Here is a 19,541-nt window from a genome sequence, read left to right as displayed (position 1 = left end):
GCCTGATGGCTAAGAGTGTATAGATTCCCCCTTTTACTAAAAGGTTCATTTCCCGGAACATTTTTGGACCAAGTCAGTCCGTGGGGCTAAATTGTGAGTCTTGGAGACCATTGTTTTCTTGCAGATGTTTCACGACCCAAACTAGGCGGGTGCACCGATGATGTCACCTAGTTTGCGTCATGAAACGTCTGCAGGAAAACCACCAAGCTCAGAGAGCACCAAGGAGCCTCAGGGTAGACTGTGTCTGGACTGTGACTTTTCTGATCAGTTTGGGCCATAGAGTAAGTTGGTTAGTTTATTGCTACAGCCACAGGTCATAAGTAACAGTAGAACAGTAAGATTATGAAATAAAGTAATACGAAGAATGTGAATTTCACAGCTTCATTGCTTTATCACTTCTCTTGATACTTTTATTTCAGAGCAGGAACTCTAAAGCTTATGATTAAAGTAATATTGATGATCCTAATGGCTGGCATTTGTGCAGTTCAAAAATATGCATATTTATGAGTAATAATAATAATAATAATAATAATAATAATAATAATAATAATATAATAATAATAATAATAATAATAATAACAACAACAACAACAACAACAATAATAATATAAAGTTGGAAGGGACCTTGGAGGTCATCTAGTCCAACCCCCTGCTCAGGCAGGAAACCCTATACCATTTCAGGCAAATGGCTGTCCAGTCTCTTCTTAAAAACCTCCAGTGTTGGAGCATTCACCACCTCTGGAGGCAGGTTGTTCCACTGGTTAATTGTTCTAACTGTCAGGAAGTTTCTCCTTAGTTCTAGGTTGCTTCTCTCCTGGATTAGTTTCCATCCGTTGCTTCTTCTCCTGCTTTCAGGTGCTTTGGAGAATAGCTTGACTCCCTCTTCTTTGTGGTAGCCCCTGAGATACTGGAACACTGCTATCATGTCCCCCCTCGCCCTTCTCTTCATTAAACTACTACACATACCCAATTCCAGCAACCGTTCCCTATATGTTTTAGCCTCCAGCCCCCTAATCATCTTGGTTGCTCTTCTCTGTACCCTTTCTAGAGTCTCGACATCTTTTTTACATCGTGGTGACCAAAACTGGATGCAGTATTCCAGGTGTGGCCTTACCAAAGCATTGTAAAGTGGTATTAGTACTTCACTTGATCTTGATTCTATCCCTCTGTTAATGCAGCCTAGCACTGTGTTGGCTTTTTTGGCAGCTGCAGCACACTGCTGGCTCATATTGAAGTGATTGTCTACTAAGAATCCGAGATCCCTCTCACAGTTACTACTATTGAGCAAGGTACCACCTATACTATACCTATGCATTTGATTTTTCCTGCCTAAATGTAGAACCTTACTTTTTTCACCATTGAATTTCATTTTGTTAGATAGTGCCCAGTGTTCGAGTCTGTCCAGATCCTTCTGTATCTTAAGCATATCTTCTGGAGTATTGGCTATTCCTGCCAGCTTGGTGTCGTCTGCAAATTTGATGAGTTCCCCATCTATCCCCTCATCCAAATCATTAATGAAGATATTGAAGAGCACTGGGCCCAGAACAGAGCCCTGGGGCACCCCACTACACACTTCCTTCCATGTAGATGCGGTTCCATTGAGGACCACACGCTGAGTACGGCCTGTCAGCCAGCTACAAATCCATCTGGTGGTGATGCTATCTAACCCACATTTTTCTATCTTATCAAGTAGTAGGTTGTGATCTACTTTATCAAATGCCTTCCTGAAGTCCAAGTAAATTATATCTACAGCGTTCCTCTGGTCCACTAATTTTGTCACTTGGTCAAAGAATGTAATAAGATTTGTCTGGCATGATCTGTTTTTGACAAACCCATGTTGACTTTTAGTGATGACCTTGTTTGCATCAAGGTGTTCGCTGATTTGGAGTGTATTCATTTTTACTTGTAAGAAGTTAAAATGAGATAAAGCCAGAGCTACAACTAAGAATTTAAAGTAAGATGTAACCAGAAGATTCCCAGATCATCCTTGGAAGAGTGATCCCTAGGAGGAGAAGGGGAGCCATATTTGTCTTTCGAAAGCCAAATTTGGGAGGAGCCTGATAGCACTTTTCCCAACTAACAAATTTTACTAAAGGGAGCCAGCTCAACTCGGCCAAACTTGTTACATTGAGAAGGATGCTACCTGGCTGTTTTGATTTGGGGAAGGGAAAAGGGGCTCATCCGAAAAGAGGATTGGGGTATCTATCCCATAAGGCTGAAGCCTTTAGAATCTAAAAATAAACAGGCACATAACTAAATTAAGGGATTAGTGTGGCTGGATGAATGCCAGTTCTTCAGACCAGTTAAGCGTAGGGAAACCAGTTAAGCGTAGCACCAATAAAGGGGAATATTTGTGGTTCAGGATTGACACGAGGGGTCAATCTTGGTGCTCTCTGAGCTGAGTGGTTTCCTTGCAGACCTTTCGTGACCCAAACTAGGTAACCCCATCGGTGCGAGCAGGGGGTGGGGCTGCCCGTCAGTTTTATCTTCCAGTGTCCAATGGTGGGATTCCGCCAGTTTGCAGAACCGGTAGCTATTTTTTTGTTGCCCAGGCCCAGGATGGACTTCCGGAAGCGGCATCCACACAGAGAACCGGTCGTTCACATCTTTCAGTCCCACCACTGCTGGCGTCCTGCCCTGTCGGGGTCGGTGGGGCTGCTGAGGGAGGTTGGGCGGCTGGGCCGGTTCGTGAGGGCGAAGGTCCGATCTCCGAGCTCATGGGCCGGCTTCTGAGCGTTTCACTCTCAGGATGGCAGCGCATTCACACGCAGCGGCCCTGAGCTCCCGGGACTGGTGTGTGGCGATTGGATTAGTGTGTGTATGGATGAGTGTGCACCGTGTAGTGCAAGGGGCTAAATTAGCCTACACACGTATAGAGCTGCTAAACTTTGGGCTTGCGAGGCAATCTGGAATTACCAGCGCCACCCCCCCCCGAGGTTCACGGGACACCGACCATCGAGGAAGGGCCGAAGAAGCCAACCGAGGACCACCGACCCCGACGGGGCAGGCTGCAGGGGTATCAAACGGACCCACTTCCTCCGCTTCCACTCTTGTTCCCCCAGGCTTAACCATGATGCCGTCCTCTTGGCCTAAGAAGGAAGGCTGCTTGCCTCTTTTCAAGCTCCTCTTCCTTGCTTTCTGCACCTGGGGGGGGGCAGGGAATGGAGGTTCACACCGGAAGGAAGAACAGCACACGTGTTTCCAGGGGAAGTTTTTTTATTAGCGTCCTTTTTCCTAAATTTTATTATGCATTTTTAGAGCATGGTTTGATGCGTTCCTCCCTCAAAGGGACAGGAAACTGAGTTTCCAGTTTTCAATGAACTTGGTGAGAGATGCTGTGGTTTGTTCAGCAACCATTCAAAGCTACAACAGTGCCGAACAAGTGGGCTTGCGTCCGTTCCTCCAACTTGTGATTATTGGAGCATCCCTGCGTTGGTGCTTCGTACGCAGCCCGTGTGGCTGACAACAGTCACATCATCCGCCAGTCAGGTGATCACCATTGGCTACCATCACAGCTGATTTCAGAGAAGCAAAGTCAGTGGGGAAGCCAGCGGGAACTCACCTACATAACGATCGATGGCAGTTTGCTTCATGACTGTAGCAGAACTTACGGCATAAGTCAGGTGAGGCTGCGCTTAATAACTGTGTTTCTTAGTGAAGGAGTTGCTGGCCCCAGTTTCAGTCATTAAATGAGGACTGCCTGCCTGCATTTCTTCAAATATATGCCTCCGTTGCTTTCAATCTTTTCAAGAACGTAGTTGGGATGCAGCAGAGCCCACTTATCCTCATTTCTTTTTGGTCCATATCAATAGGTGAGTTACCTGTAATGTATGTAAGTGTGTGTGTGTGTAAAGGGACATTTGGATTGGCAAAGGCTATGACCTGCATGTTGCTTAGTGAACTCGTCTACTTGAATATGGAGCCCAGCCACAGGACATTTCATTGATCCCCAGGGCCACGGTTTTGTGGATTATATCGGGCGGTGAGAGAATCAGCCTTGAGCTCCTCTCTAGATGATGCCAGCTGCTCATAAGCAAGAAAACTAGATTATAAAGAGTCTCACTTGCTCTTCGTACATTTGCTGAGTTTCAATCTCAACTAATGTTGGTGTAGAATGTCACAAAATAGGTAAATAGGCTTCTTTTATGCCTAGCATTGTAGACGTAGAATTTAATTTTTCAGTTAAAAGAGGGGGCCATTAAATTGTTCATGGACAAAGCTGTAAATGAAACTATTCACACACAAAAAAGTTCTTAAAAAAAGCTTTAAGGAATCCTATGCAAGGTTCACAATCATTCCAAGTGGAAAGAAACCACACTAATGAAATTGGGTTTGTTAAACTTTTGGAAACAGCCTTAAGGAACTTAATAAATAAATGAAAGGCCACAGGCACAAATGAATGAATGAACTGAGATTTATGAAGCTATGACTTTGAGCTGAGCTTCTGGGGGTTCTTTAGCGTCTACAGAGGTTGCCAGGCTGCCAGAAATGCTAAATATCTCTCTTATTTATAGAGATATTCTGGCTGGCTCAGCATTTCTTAAAATGAAGCTGATGGCTTTCTCCCTCCTCTGCTGCAGCAACAAACCTGCCAGCGTCCTAAATCATTTTTATCTGGAAATAGGCGGAACTTGGCTGTTTGGGAAGGGGCGAGTTTCAAGGTGCTTTGCTAACTCCAGCCAGGCGGGAGGGATCAAGATGGGCACAATGGACATCTTGCTCCCCTTTTAAATGTGCAGCTTATCTACAGAGCACAACAAGGCTTACTTCAAAGGAGGGAGACTCCCTCTTAAAGCCTTGAGTATCAGAGGATCCCTTTTTTCAGTGCCATGGTAACGTTGAACGGTCGCTAAACGGATGGTTGTTAAGTCCAGGACGCCCCGGGGGGTGGGTGGGCATGAAGGTGGCCAATTTGTCTAAGATTCCTCCAGTCTTTTAGGATCCCAGCAATCAATTATTCTGTCAAAAACAGGCCGATGATATTTAAGGTTGGTGTGCTTTACAGACCATCTGAAGAGTAATCATTTGGCTAAAAGGTCTTTATCTTCTGATTTTGCAATGGCTCCATTCCTCTAACTCAGGGGTCTTCAAACTTGGCCCTTTTATGACTTCTGGACTTCAGCTCGTGTGCCTGGCTGAGGAATTCTGGGAGTTGAAGTCCACAAGTCATAAAAGGGCCAAGTTTGAAGACCCCTGATGTAACATAGGCTGTTTAGAGGATTCTGTCTTCCGCAGTTAGTTTCCTCCTCCAGTCTTTACTAAATCTAGGTTTTTTAAAAAAAGAACTTTGTGAGTCAATTTCAATTTCCAAATTAAAAGACATTTTTCCATAATCTATTTTTGGATAGATTATAAATTTCTACTATGAAGGTGGAAGTTCACATCTTTTTGGAATCCACATAGGGCACTTCAGGAATTTTGGGGGGAAACTGTGGGGAGATGATTAACTTTCCTGAATTTGAATGACTTTTGCATATAAGAAAAACCTCCTTGGATTCTTTAAAGTTTATCAACGACATATTGCATTTGATTGATCTAGGAGCTCACTAATTACCATGGCAATGTTTCCAATTTTCTGATACAGAAAATGATGAACAGACAGTCATAACAATTTGAAATATAATTTGTTGGTGAAATGAACCATATAAAGAAAATGCCACTGGCAGTTGGGTTCAAATGAAGCGTGCTTAATGACGCCCCCTTTGCCTGCACTGTTCATCACTCTCAGCCACAGCTAGATGAAAATGTTATAAATTTAAACCAAAACATCCAGTAGAAGCATTGATAGTGTCTTCAGAACAGTTTCCATCCATTGCTTCTTGTCTTGCCTTCCCTGCTTTGGAGAATAGGTTGATCCTCCTCTTCCCTGTGGCAGTCCCTCAAATCCTGGAAGACCGCTGTCCCCCTCACCCCCTCACCCCCCGGTCCTTCTTTTCTCTAAGTGGACTATTCCTCCAATGCAATTTTCCCATGTATTTTACCAGGAAACATAGATGGGGCAGCCTAGAAAAGTCAGTGCCCTCCTAACCATACCCAAGTATTCCAAATTTGTTGCTGATGTCCCTTTTGCTCTTCAAGTTCATGGTGACCTAACCCTAACCCTAAGTGGAATTTTCCTCCTATGGGATTTTCCCATGTATTTTGCCAGGAAACATAGATAGGGCAGGCTAGAAAAGTCAGTGTCGTCCTAACCATACCCAAGCACTCTGAATTTGTTGGCGATATCCATTTTGCTCTATGAGTTCATGGTGACCTAACCCTAACCCTAAGTGGAATTTTCCTCCTATGGGATTTTCCCATGTATTTTACCAGGAAACATAGGGCAGCCTAGAAAAGTAAGTGTCTTTCTAACCATACCCAAGCACTCCAAATTTGTTGGCGATGTCCATTTTGCTCTCCAAGTTCATGGTGACATAATCCTAATCCAAAGACTAGACTGGCCATTCCCAAATCCGGCAACTGTTCTTCATATATTTTTGTCTCTGAGTCCTTAAGATGTTGAGAGTCTAGAAAGAGTACAGAGAAGATCAAGAAAGATCATCAGGGGATTGGAGGCTAAAATATATAAAGAACGGTCGCTGGAATTGGGGATGTCTAGTTTAATGAAGAGAAGGATGAAGGGGGACAGGATAGCAAACGTTCCAATATCTCAGGGGCTGCCACAGAGAAGAGGCAGTCAAGCTATTCCTCAAAGCGCCTGAAGGCAGGACAAGAAGCAACGGATGGAAACCAATGCAGGAGAGAAGCAATCTGGAACTAAGGAGGAATTTCCTGACTGAGAACAATTAACCAGTGGAACAACCTCCCTCCAGAAGTTGTGAATGCGCCAAAACTGGAGGTTTTCGAGAAGAGACTAGACAACCATTTGTCTGAAATGGCATAGGGGGTTGGACTAGACGACCTCCAAGGTCCCTTCCAACAAGTACATCATCATCATCATCATCATCATATCATCATCATCTCTAATTTATCTTAGTTGCTCTTCTCTGCACTCTTTCTAGAATCCCAACATCTTTTGGTATTCTGATAATAAATTTTATGTCATGATAAAAAAACCTGACCCATTAAAATGTTTTGGGACTGGATCAAAGAATAGGCAAGTTAATTCCTCTTCCATAAAAATACAGATGTCAGAATCCTTTTTCCAAGACCTGAGTTATGTTGAGAAACTAACAGTCACCCAAGTTCTTCTTGCAAGCAGACGTTTTCTTCAAGCTTTCGTTTTTAAGTAATGTCGTGGTCAGGGCGGCTGAGTGGAGCTGAGCAGTTTCTGCCCGGCTGCCCTCCTTGATGCCTGTGCAGAGTTCACAGGAGACATTTTTTTCTCTCTGCGCCCTGGCAGAGAAATCTCTCTCACTGCCTGGGATTGAACTCCCAACCTTCTGAGTGGGAGGTGAGCGTCTTCCCCTCTAGGCCATCGTGCTGCTCAGGTAAGAAATGAGCCACCAATTCATTGATAAAATGACAGGACCCTCCAAGGGAATCTTGGGGGGGGGGATCCTTAGTGAGCAGTGGCTGTAGGGGGGAACCCTGCCTTCCCGTATACCTATCCTCTGGACACATTTGTTATGACAATTTCATATTGTTACTTCTAATTAGCAATTTAAATAATGAAGGTTGAAACAAATTAATAACATAGAAGAAGTAATGAGGTCCATGCGTTAGTTTCTGCTTCTTAGCTAATAAAACACTTTCTAGATTTGGGAAAGTAATTAGATTCACTAATCTCAGGAGACATAGGACTAAAGCTTCATTTCCGAGCCATAAATAGGTTGAAATGATGTCTTGAGGAACTGGCTTTGTAATTGTGACAAGAGCATGAATAAATCGCTCTGCTTCGCTTCGCTTCGCTCTATGCCCAAAACATCAAAGGCAGACGAGCACAGATCATAATTATTAGTAGCTATTCCAGGAAAAGCTGTTACCACCTTTCCTAAAATACCAAAACGTAAGTTATGAGCATTATGCCAAAATCTCCTTAACTTAAATTTTATGGTGCTTCTAATATGGAAATATATGTGAAATGTATTTTGCTGGTGTGCATCCTTAGATTGCACTTTGCAAAGGTCAACGAAATGCGACAGCTGGTGGCCATAAATAGGGCTCAATGGGATCGGCTGAGCAGAATTAATAAAGCCGCTCTGAGGAATGGACAGTTCTGCAGCTGGGCTCCACCTGCCCTTGCACACTCTCTCCACTCTGTAGTAGGGGAAGCAGCGGTTAGATCCAGGAGAACATTCGAGGCCAATTCCCGGAGGACAAGAGATACTCAGAATATAGGTTCATAGGGCAGGAAGGGATCGTGGAGGTCTTCTAGCCCAACCCCTGCTCAAGGCAGGACACCTTATACCATCCTGGACAAATGATTGTCCTCTATTTTCGAAAACCTCCAAGGGTGGAGCAGCCACAACCCCAGGAGGCCAGCGATTCCATTGATTAATTGTTCTCACTGTCAGGAAATGACTCCCTACTTCTAGCCTGGATCTCTCCTTTATAAGTTTCCAGCTGTTACTTCTTGTCCTGCCCTCTGATGCTTTGGAGAATAGTCAAACTCTTCTTCTCTCTGATAGTCACTCCACTACTGGAGGAGTGCTATCCTGTCCTCCCCAAATCCCCCTCTTCCTTAGTCTAGACCAGGGGTAGGCAACCTTGGCCCTTTTAGGACTCGTGGACTTCAGCTCCCAGAATTCCTGAGCCAGCCACGCTGAAGGAAAAGAGAGAAGTTTCCAAGCTGAGCCATGCTGGCTCAGGAATTCTGGGAGTTGAAGTCCACCAGTCCTAAAAGAGCCCAGGTTCCCCACCCCTGGTCTAGACTCTAAGCACACCTAGTTCCCTCAGGCTTTCCCACAGGATTGAGCCTCCAGACCCCTGATCATCTTTGTGGCTCTTCTCTGCACCACTTTCTAGAGTTTCTAGAGGTTTTTTATTTAATCATGGTGATTAGAACTGGACTCAAGTATGGCATTTGTGGGTTGCAAATATGGGGAATATTTCCACGTAGAAGAAACCATGTGAACTTTATCGAAAGAAATTAAGAACCATCCTCATTAGCGCTAGGAGCTCTTCTTTGGTGACAAGGAATCGCGGGGATCGGGGTGCCCTGGAAGCATCCAGCACGTCTGTCACTTCATCAGAGTGTTAACTAAGAAGACGTGTTTACAGGCACTGCACATGTAACAGACGCCTATTGCAGGTATGATGCCTGTAAAAAAATGGTTTAAGGTTTCAGTCGCTTGATTTCAGACAGAATCTGGACATTTTGCTTTTTTCACTGGATGCCTCTGGAGATATCTGTCATTGAGCCAGTCCCTGGAGCAGATTTTTCGCTTTGCAAGTAACACCTGATAAATAGAAAAAGAAAAGAAAAGATAGCCCCGCATTTTGTTTCCTGTGAAGATCTGATTAATTCTCTAAGGCAGCCCAACACGTGCTGTAATTTTTCAATGTTTGTTTGAAGAAAAATTTAAAGCAAAAGAAAAAAAAAAGCTTTCTGTAGTGTATTTACGAAGAATATTGTAATGTTGTAGAAGCCGGACAAATTGAAGCAGACAGGGGTTCTCGCTCACTGCATTTTTCAAAACTAATTCATGGTATCTAGAGGGATCCCAGCCACGTTGTAAATTAGCAGCTGACTCCATCTGGGGTCATTTTAAATGGCTCCGTGGCAGCTGTTAGCACATGCCAAGTTATTAATGTGCAATCATTCATCATAGGTGAATCTTGCGATGCTCCAGAAAGTAAAAAAAAAAACACCAGTCCCCGAAGAAAAAAATAACAGAAGAAGGAAGGAAGGAAGAAAAGAAGGAAGAGGGGAGGAGGAGGGGAGTGGAAGGAAGAGAGGAAGGAAGGAAGGGAAGGAAGGGAGGAAGGGAGGAAGGGAAGGGCTAAAGGGATCGGCCTCAGTCCATCCAGACACCCATTGTTTGATGGGAATTGATCGATTTTTAATCTTTATTCTGTCCACATTATGCCGTACTTTTTTTTTTAATAGACACACTGGTTATGCTACGCGTATATTAGGAGAGGGGTCCCCAACCCCCTGGCCCCTGACTGGCACCGGTCTGTGGCCCGTTAGGAAGTGGGCCGCGCAAGCGAGCAAAGCTTCATGGGAAGCTTCACCTGGTGCCCCAAAGGTGGTTGGGGACCGCTGGATTTGGATGCTTGCAAAGTCTGGCTCTCCTGGAGTCACCCTCGGACTGACTCGGGGGAAGAATAGTTTTCAGCAGGCGGAAGCTTTGCAGAAGGAAATCAAAACTTGCCCAAGGAGGAATTTCCTGACCATGAGAGCTCTCGGGAGGGCGGGGGAGCAGCTGGCCTTCGGGAGTTGTGGGACCCCCACCAGGGTAGGTTTTCAAGCAGAGATTGGACAGCCGTTGGTTCGAGGATTTGTGTCTCAGTCAGGGCTGGAAGACTTCTCAAGCTCCCTCCAGCCCAAGGCTTCCAGGCTAGCCCGGTTCCTCCCGTTCTCCCTTCCTTCTTACCTGCATGGATGCGCTTCCCTGTATCTGAGATTCTGTCCAACTCTGCACAGTAATCTAAACTGAAAAAGTAAATGCAAATGTGACAGAGGTGGGTATCCAATGCTGGGCAAAAGAGCTCAATGACGTTTTAACCAAATTATTTTCCCAAAGGTGCTTTTTCAAAAGGCTACTGGACTTCCTTGGTTTTTGCTTGAAGACGTTTTGCTTCTCGTCCAAAAAGCTTCTTCAGTTCTTCTTCATTGGGAACTGAAGAAGCTTCTTGGATGAGAAGAAAAACATCTGCAAAGAAAAACAAAGAAAGTCCAGTTGCCTTTAAAAAAAAAACACCCGAGAAGCCCCATAGGTGACCAAATTATTTGCAAATTTTCTTCCTTGTCCCTCTGTTGAACGAGAACCAGCTGAAACCCCAGTGGAAGGGGGTCGTCACCATTTCCCCCCTGCAAGTGGGTGCAGAGCTGCTGTATCAGCATGTCACTTTCTCTTTGAAACCACCCCTCCCCCTTTGTGGGTGAGGGATCCAGGATTCTTGCCCTGCCTTCCGTGATGAGAAAGAAGAGAATTATGTCAGCTCCTCGCTTTCAGATATTTCCTGATTAAGGTCTACGAAGCTCAGTTTCCAAAAAGTGCACTGCATTCCCAAATGTGTTTTTAAGTTATACTCTCTTGAATGTTATTTTATTTTAATTATTGCTTCCAGCAATTGTTTCCTCACAATTTATTTTGGAAATATTTCAAAAGAACGTCCATCTATAGCTAAACTCTACACAGAGAGGGCAGTCACCTCCAGGGAATCCTTGAAGCACAATTTTCCAATAGTAATTTCTGGCCAGAGACAAAATAAATGGAAGAGCTGTATCTGCTTAAACAAAGGTGAGCAAATAATTTTAAGATGTAACATGTTACCTCCTTAAGACCTCAAACACACACACACACACACACACACACACACACACACACACACACACACGCACGAAGGAGAACATCCAGATTCAATCACAGTATCAACCTTGTGAACTCTCCAGCTTCCTCTTTCCGCTATGTGCTCAAGACGGACGGTGATTAATATTTATAGGTTTTTATGCGTATGGGTGTAGGTATATATACATATCTATGTATATAGCATGTTTATATGTGTGTTATGTGTGTGTGCACTTTTGAGACCAGGCAACAGAATTCCAATTTTAATGTGTGCCAGTGTGCCCACAGTAAAAAAAATGACAATAAAGGTCATCGTAAACGCACAAACAAAAGGAGGGGTGTTTGTGAAACTTTTGAATTTAGCTTTATTAGCAACAAAGCTCCTGTTTGCAAGGAAGATGTCAACCTTGGAAGCTGGTAGATTCCCCATCAAAGCTATGAAAAGCCTTTGCCTGGGTCTTTCCTGGGCTTCTGTAGGAAAACACACCACTCCAAAATTTAAGACTTCTTCTCCAGCCCTACTAAATAAAGCTATTATTCTTTCCAGAATCTGAGGAAACCCGAGCATGAGCCAGAAAAATGTAGGGACTTTCACTAGCAATGGGCTTTGCTACGTATAGTCCTTAGCCAGGACGGCGCAGTGGTGAGAGTGCAGCATTGCAGGCAAACTCTTCCCACAGCCAGGAAGTTCAATCCCGACTGGCTCAAGGTTGACTCAGCCTTCCCTCCTTCTGAGATGGGTAAAATGAGGGACCCAGATTGTTGGGGGCAACAGGCTAATACTTGTAAACTGCTGAGGGAGGGCTGTGAAGCACTGCGGAGTGGTATATAAGTCTAAAATGCTATTGCTATTGCTTAGGTGATAATGGCAATTGGGACCAGAACTGTCTTGCTGTGCCATAAAAAGTGTGATGCCACATGACCACGTCACTTTGCGATGGCCATCCTGCTGCCGTTGGTCAACGAGGAATCCATGGGTTATTAAATGAGGATCCCACATGACTGGGCGTGCAAACCCTGCTGGCTTTGCCATTGTCGTTGCGCAAATCGCAACTGCAGCTCCTTGCAAAGTCACAATGGCCAGCCGGGTGCTGAGTGCCTGGATCACAAGTACACAAGGGTGGGGACCCTGAGTCGGCCAGAACAGTCGGAAGCCTCCCCTCCCCCGTTCAGCGTCTGATATTCTAACTTTGGACGGTCACTGTACAGACGGCCATAATTTCTGAACTCCCTGTAGCACCATGGGGCTTTGCAGTGATGCGTGGCCGCCATCAGTAAATGAAGTTTGTGCATTTTAGTTCGCAAAATAGCCCTTTTTTATGCAGAGGCCTTTGAAGGCCCCCCCCCCCGGCGGTTCATGGCGGCCCGAGGGCGAGAGAGGGGCTGGCAGGCTGGTCCGAAGAGAAGAAACTGGCTTTGCTTCCTGCACTGAACTCCGGGTGGCCCAGGGGAGGCCGCATATTTTTTGCAACTAGTTAACAGTCACACAGAGGCTTATTCTTTTATCTGGTTGTATGTTGCTTTATTAATGCATCTTTTATAAAGGTGAATAATACTCTGGGGACGGAGTGTCTTGGTGCATTTGTATTCACTAAAGGCTAACGACTTTCTCTTTCTGCAGCAAATGAGTTTTTCTTCATTAAGGCCAGAAAATTGTATTTTGAATTGTATCTGGCAGGCAATGTTCCTTAAAATTAAGCATGAATAGCTCTCCGTTCAAGGTCGGTCGTACGGAAGAGGTTCAGGTGGACACTAGATGGCGGTGGGACCTTGCACAACACAACATTCCCACAGCAACACACTAAAGAAATGCAGGTCTGCCAGAGACCCATTCAGAGTTTAGGAAGAACAGCCTCCCCACTTTTAACCCTTTCATTTATGGAGCTGTTTTCTCCTTGTTTACGGCTGTGTCTTCTTTTAGTCCTGGAAATCTGCTGTATTTAAAAATGGGATTAAATACGGTTTTACGTTGGGTCTACCTTCCTAGACGGAGGGCTGGGGGCTCAAACATACAAAGAGCGGTTGCAGGAATTGGGCCTGTCTAGAGAGAAGAAGGGCCAGGGGGGACAGGAGGGGGGGCTCCTGTATCTGAGGGGCTGCCACAGAGAAGAGGAGGGGGCCAACCTCTTCTCCGAAGCATCCGAAGGCAGGACAAGGAGCAATGGATGGGAACTGATCCTTCTCTTCACTAAGCTAAGGTAAAGGTAAAGTTCCCCCACACATGCGTGCTAATCGTTTCCGACTCTAGGGGCCGGTGCTCATCTCCGTTTCAAAGCCGAAGAGCCAGCGCTTGTCCGAGGACGTCTCCGTGGTCATGTGGCCGGCATGACTAGACGCCAAAGGTGCACGGAACGCTGTTACCTTCCCATCGTAGTGGTCCCTATTTTTCTACTTGCATTTTTATGTGCTTTCGAACTGCTAGGTCGGCAGAAGCTGGGACGAGTAACAGGCGCTCACTCTGTTACTAAGGCATGTCACTAAGCTAGACATGCCCAATTCTTGCAACTGTTCTTAAGATTTAGCCTCCAGTCGCTTAATCCCCTTTGTTGCTCTACTCCACACTCTTTCTTGGCTCTTACATGCAAAGTTCATTTTTAGGGGGGGGGGGAAAAGGCAACACTACATTAGGGCACAATACCAGCTCTGAAAACTGAAAGTTGCATGCACACTCGCGACACTATTCCACCTTTCATGTTTGATGTTCATTGCGCCTGTTCCCAGGATCGCAGGGAAAAACTGGAACCCACTGTAATCCACTCTCTCCCTTGAGCACCACTGTCTGGGAACGAACTTTTCTGCTCATCTTTCTGATCTTCCCCTCCGAATGAATCTCAGCTGTTTTAATGGAGGACGATGCGGTGTGGATCTGGGCGTGAGACCTTTGCTAATAAATGCTAATGCAGAAGCTCCCCCCCCAAAAGCCCCTCAAGAGTTAAAATTATCTTGGGAAAGGAGTAAATGCATATCCGCAACTACTTAGACCTTCGGTTTATTAATAGAACAGAAAGGAGACTTTGGAGTGTGTCAGTCGGTTGCAACCCCCAATCGGGGTGGGGGGTGGGGCTCATCTGTGGACAGACAAAAGCAATTAGCAGGGAGAAAAGGCGCATTTGATACAACCCATTCAATTAAAAAAGCAAAGGAATGGGAAATACCTCCAGGATACCCTAATTGCTCTTTAATTTCTCTTACATCATCTTCCCCAAGAAACATCTCTGCCTCTCTGCCTCCAGCATTTAATTTGATCTTTGCTCACGTTGCCATTTTAGAGCCCATTTTCTTTTTAAAAACTGTCTTCATCATTAAGAAGCCTTTTCTGTTCTGCACTCAGCCAAAAAGCATTTTGGAGAAAGAGTTTGGTTGGGGATGGGCTGCCGGGTGGCGTTCGGGTGGCAATATGGTCAGCAAGGCGGGCAAATATTACATTTTGAAAAGTTGGGTCATGTCAGCCGTGGGTTTTGAAACCTTGCGAGGGGGAGAAAAGCGGTGGAAGCAGGAAGGAGGTTTTGTCGGAGAGAGAACAGAAAGCTTCACCCTTAATCAGAGCCTCCCAGAGTGAAATGCAAACTCGATGGGGGCCGTAATCTGTAGGCCTCTCGACACAGCAGAGGCCGAGCCAGTGGGGGGTTCTGCAGAATGAAAAGGATTTTGAGGGTTTTGGTCGCTCTCTCGGCGAGTCCGGCCTCTTCCTCCTCCTCCTTTTATCGTCTTGCTTGTCCAGACAGCCAAGTGGGAAACCCCCCCACCCCCGCCACTGCTTCAGGGAGCTGAAGTGCTTCATTAGGCGCAAACTCTCCTGCTTTTGCCCCCCCCAATCCACTCCAGTCCTGGTGCCTTCCCGAATTTTGCCCACAGTGCAGACATGTATTTATGGCCTACGAGGGGGCCGGCAGGAAGCAGGATTGTGTTATTGTGCATGGAGGGGGAAAAAAAGTGTGTGTGTGGGGAGAAGCCTAACCAGAAGAAAACCAGCTTCATTCAAGTAGCACACCTGCCTTGGGCCTCTTCTAAACCTGCCTGGGCCTGGCTTGGGGGGGGCGTTCTTTTGGGAAGCAGAGACGGAGAAGGAGTGGGGGGGGGAGCGCCCATGCTGCTGGCTCGGAACCAGCCCCTTCAGAAAGGGGGCAGAGATTTTAGGTGGTCCTCTCTCGGGGAGGGGGATGGATTGAATCCCAATTGTTTCCCTTGAAGAAAACCTCTTTGCTTCTGGGGCACCCACTTTGCAGAAACCTTTTTTTCTATTTTGTTTGGGTCTCCAGACAAGTCTGCAGAATGACCGCAGCTTCGCCCATTCACAACTGCATAGCTGGGACTTTAGATTATTGTCCCCCTCCTGTTCCGTTCTTGTTTTGTGAGTTTCACTCGGCTCAGGATTCTTTCCTTCCAAATTCCAACTTGGCTGAGAAATCTCGCCAAGCAAACCAGGTGCAGGAGCCCAAACTGGGCATTTTAAGCCATCTTCCAGAGCCTTTAGCTCATTTTGCATCCACCCGCACCACAAATGACTGGTGTTAGCACACGGCCAGCCCAAGGCCGACAAACGATGGGATCCAGACGATGGAGGCTGTAAGTCGGAAAGATATTTGTATAAACAGCCTGTTCAGTATGAACAGACTACGCAGAGCATACTGTGTGCAAAATTTGGCAGACTCTAACTGCCTGCTGATAAGCCACCACTAATTGTAATATATTATTTTGTCTGCTTTTTATTTTATTTTTTAAAATGTTTTCTTTTTTAGAGTGATGTGGTGGCCTAGAAGTGGAGCTCTCACCTCACAATCGGGAGGCCGTGAGTTCAATCCTAGGTAGTGGCAGATATTTCTCTGTCTGGAGGCAAAGAGAAAATATCTGCTGTGAGCTTCGCATAGGCAACAGGAAGGGCATCCGGCTAGTAAATACTCGTCTCCATTCACTCGCCCCAACCCCACCACAAAGCAAGAGGTTACAGGGTTGTTAAAAAAAAGTTTTCAATGTTTTTATTTGTAATGCTTGTCTGTGATCATATTAAAAATTGACTGAACGGCAAAGAGTTTTCAATTTTCCCTCAGTAACTCACTTGAAGACATTTATTTACACTTGCTTGCCACACACAACCAGGCACCACATAAATGCTACGCACAGAGCAGCCCAAAGCACAGGCTCTGGTAAAGAGAACTTCCCCCTGAGGATGGGCTGCAGCAGGAGTCGTTTCTTAAATAGTGAGAATCTACAGGAAACAACAGTCGTAAACGAAACAGGGTTTTGCAATCAGATCTGGATTTGAATGCGAAACACACAGAAGTTCAGAGTTTACAAAGAGATGCCGAGCAAGGCTTCAGTGTGAATTTGGACCTAAGGAAAGCACAGAGATGGGATGACATGTTGCTGGTGCCCTTTAGTGGGAAATGAACAGAAAGTATTTTCCTAAAATTCTTCTTTTTTACCATTACATACGTGTTGACAAACCACGAATCAAGTAACCTGCACAAAACAGCCTTTGGAAAAGTAGAAATGAATACATTGCAATGGTCCGTCTCACATCGGGCCTGTCTTGCACCTGGGACCGAACCCTTTGCTGGTTCAAGCCGGTCTCCGGTCTCAGCCACCCCGTCTCTCCAGTCCTGCTGCCAGTCAGATAACGGTCACAGCACATTTGCGCCTGATGGACAGGACGGCTTGTGGCGTGTCGTGACATGATACAAACTGACACGGTGTGTTAAAATGTTACTCAACAACTTCCAGGGCCGTCCAGCATTGGTGACACTTGAAAATGGCCTGGGGGCCGCATTCCTTCACTTTGGCCTCTGCGTGGGCTTCGGCTCCGGCACCAAATAGATAGAAGTGTCTTTTTCTGGAATATTTGTTTTCTCTTGATTGTAGATGTCAGTACAATGAGCTATCAAGCAGAATGGAACAGAGGGGCAGTGAAAGCGTTTCACAGATCCCGGAAATTATCTTTGATGCCGGGGGAAGCAGAGAATGGCAGAAGCGTCTCTCTCTCTCTCTCTCTCTCTCTCTCTCTCTCTCTCTCTCTCTCTCTCTCTCTCTCTCTCTCTCTCTCTGTGTGTGTGTGTGTGTGTGTGTGTGTATCGTGGAGACAAGAGTCTGTGAGCAAACCCTAATTGCAAACCGCGTTTGTGCTTCCTTTGTGTTACCAAAGGAAACTGCTCTGGTGAAGTCTTTCAGGTCGCCAGGAGTCCATCTTGTGTCGAAGGAGATTTTGATTTTTGAAATTTCAGCCGCTACGTTCCAGCATTGGAGGGCCGGAGACATCACGTGCCAGGTGTTATTTCACATTACAGGGAAGAATCAGACCCTTTAATTTGAAGTGATGCATGTGATTTGACATCTTCCCTGGATGATGTTCTCCGCCAAAGCGCTTCTAGACAGCAAAGGGATACGGAAACATCAGCTCAAAGTGCCTCCTTTGTGCCCGGCTGCAAAGGATGGAGGCGGGGGAGGGGGGGAATCAGATGGGGTAGAAGTCCACTTTTCCAAAACAGCGCACAATTGCATTTTGCTGCCCTTCTCTAACCATACCTCTTCTTGTGTGTGTGTGTGTGTGTGTGTGTGTCTGTGCTCCATTCTCCTGCACAGGACATTAAAGGGAGGACAGGCAGTCCTCCGTTAACCATCCTAATTGGAATGAAGAAGCCAACTCAGCCCTGGGCTGCAGTAAGAGCCTTGGTGGAGCAGTGGGCTAATGCCTCCTTAAGTAACACCAGATGCCTGCAATTAGTGCAGGTTCGCATCCCACCAGGCTCAAGGTTGACTCAGCCTTCCATCCTTCCGAGGTAGGTAAAATGAGGACCCAGATTGTTGGGGGGCAATAAGCTGACTTTGTAATAATGCCGCTTGGGGGGGGAAAGCCCTAATAAGCAGGCATATACATAGAATGAAGGCTATTGCTAAGCACATTGGTTTGTGCTTAAATTGTAAGCCGCCCTGAGTCTTCGGAGAAGGGCGGGATATAAATGGGATTAAAATAAAAAATAAATAAATAAAAGGGGAATAGAATCGAGATCACTTGAAAGGTTGGTAGATTTCTATAAGGCTTTGGTGAGGCCACACTAGGAACCCTGCAACCAGTTTTGGTCACCGCAATATAAAAACTATGTTGACTCTAGAAAGAGTGCAGAGAAGAGCCAGGGAGATTTTTAGGGACTGGATGCTATGAAGAAAGGTTGAAGGAATTGGGTATGGCCAGTCGAGAGAGAAAAAAACGGGGTGACATGAGAGCAGGGTTTCAATATCTGAGGAGCTTCTCCAAAGAAGAGGGGGTCAAGCTATTCTCCAAAGCCCCAGAAGGCGGGACAAGAAGCAACAGATGGAAACTGATCAAGGAGAGAAGCGACCTGGAACTAAGGAGGAATTTCCTGACAGTGAGGACAATTAATCAGTGGAACAATTTGCATCTAGAAGTTGTGGGTGCTCCATCAATCTTTAAGAAGAAATTGGACAACCATTTGACTGCTTGAGAAGGGGGTTGGACTAGGAGACCTCCAAGGTCCCGTCTATCTCTATGGTTCTATAATTCTAAGCAACGGAGAGATTATGCGTGTATCAAAATGGTGTTGCAATACCCAGAGAATCTGTGACTAATTACATTTTTTTAAGCAAAAGATTTCAGATGTGTGCAAAATGTCCGATTAGGAAACAAATATGACAAGCATGATTGATTGATTGACAACTAAAATTATCTTTGTGTGAAAAAGTAATTATGAGCTAATCATACTCATTACCTTAGTTAGCTGAAATAGGTGCTTCCAAGGCAGTGAAATGAACAAGAACAATTTGAAATAATACTGTACAATTAACATTTTGGATTACTTCAAGTCATCTTCTCATTAGAAAAGCTGTTATGGATACCCTTTATTAGGCTGTCCTCAAACATTTCTATTAAAATTCAGCTGTGGCTTTCCGCATGCATTTTTTTCCTGTCACATATGCAATGTTTCCCCCCTTGGAATCTTCTTAGATCTTCTGCGTTTAAGAATTTCAATTTCTTCTTTTTAACTCGTGGATCTGCTCCCCCAATAAGTTTTTTTCTGGCATCCCTCTTGTGCTGAGACTGAACATGCACAAACTCGCCTATTTGATAGCCCAGCAGGCCAACACTTTTCCATCCACGATGAGTATTTGCCATGGACCATTTTAGGTCTG

This window comes from Vipera berus, assembly GCF_964194415.1.
Source record: "Vipera berus genome assembly, chromosome: 7".
NCBI lineage: Eukaryota > Metazoa > Chordata > Lepidosauria > Squamata > Viperidae > Vipera > Vipera berus.
The sequence above is the reverse complement of the archived record's forward strand: the minus strand, read 5'-3'. Positions refer to the sequence as shown.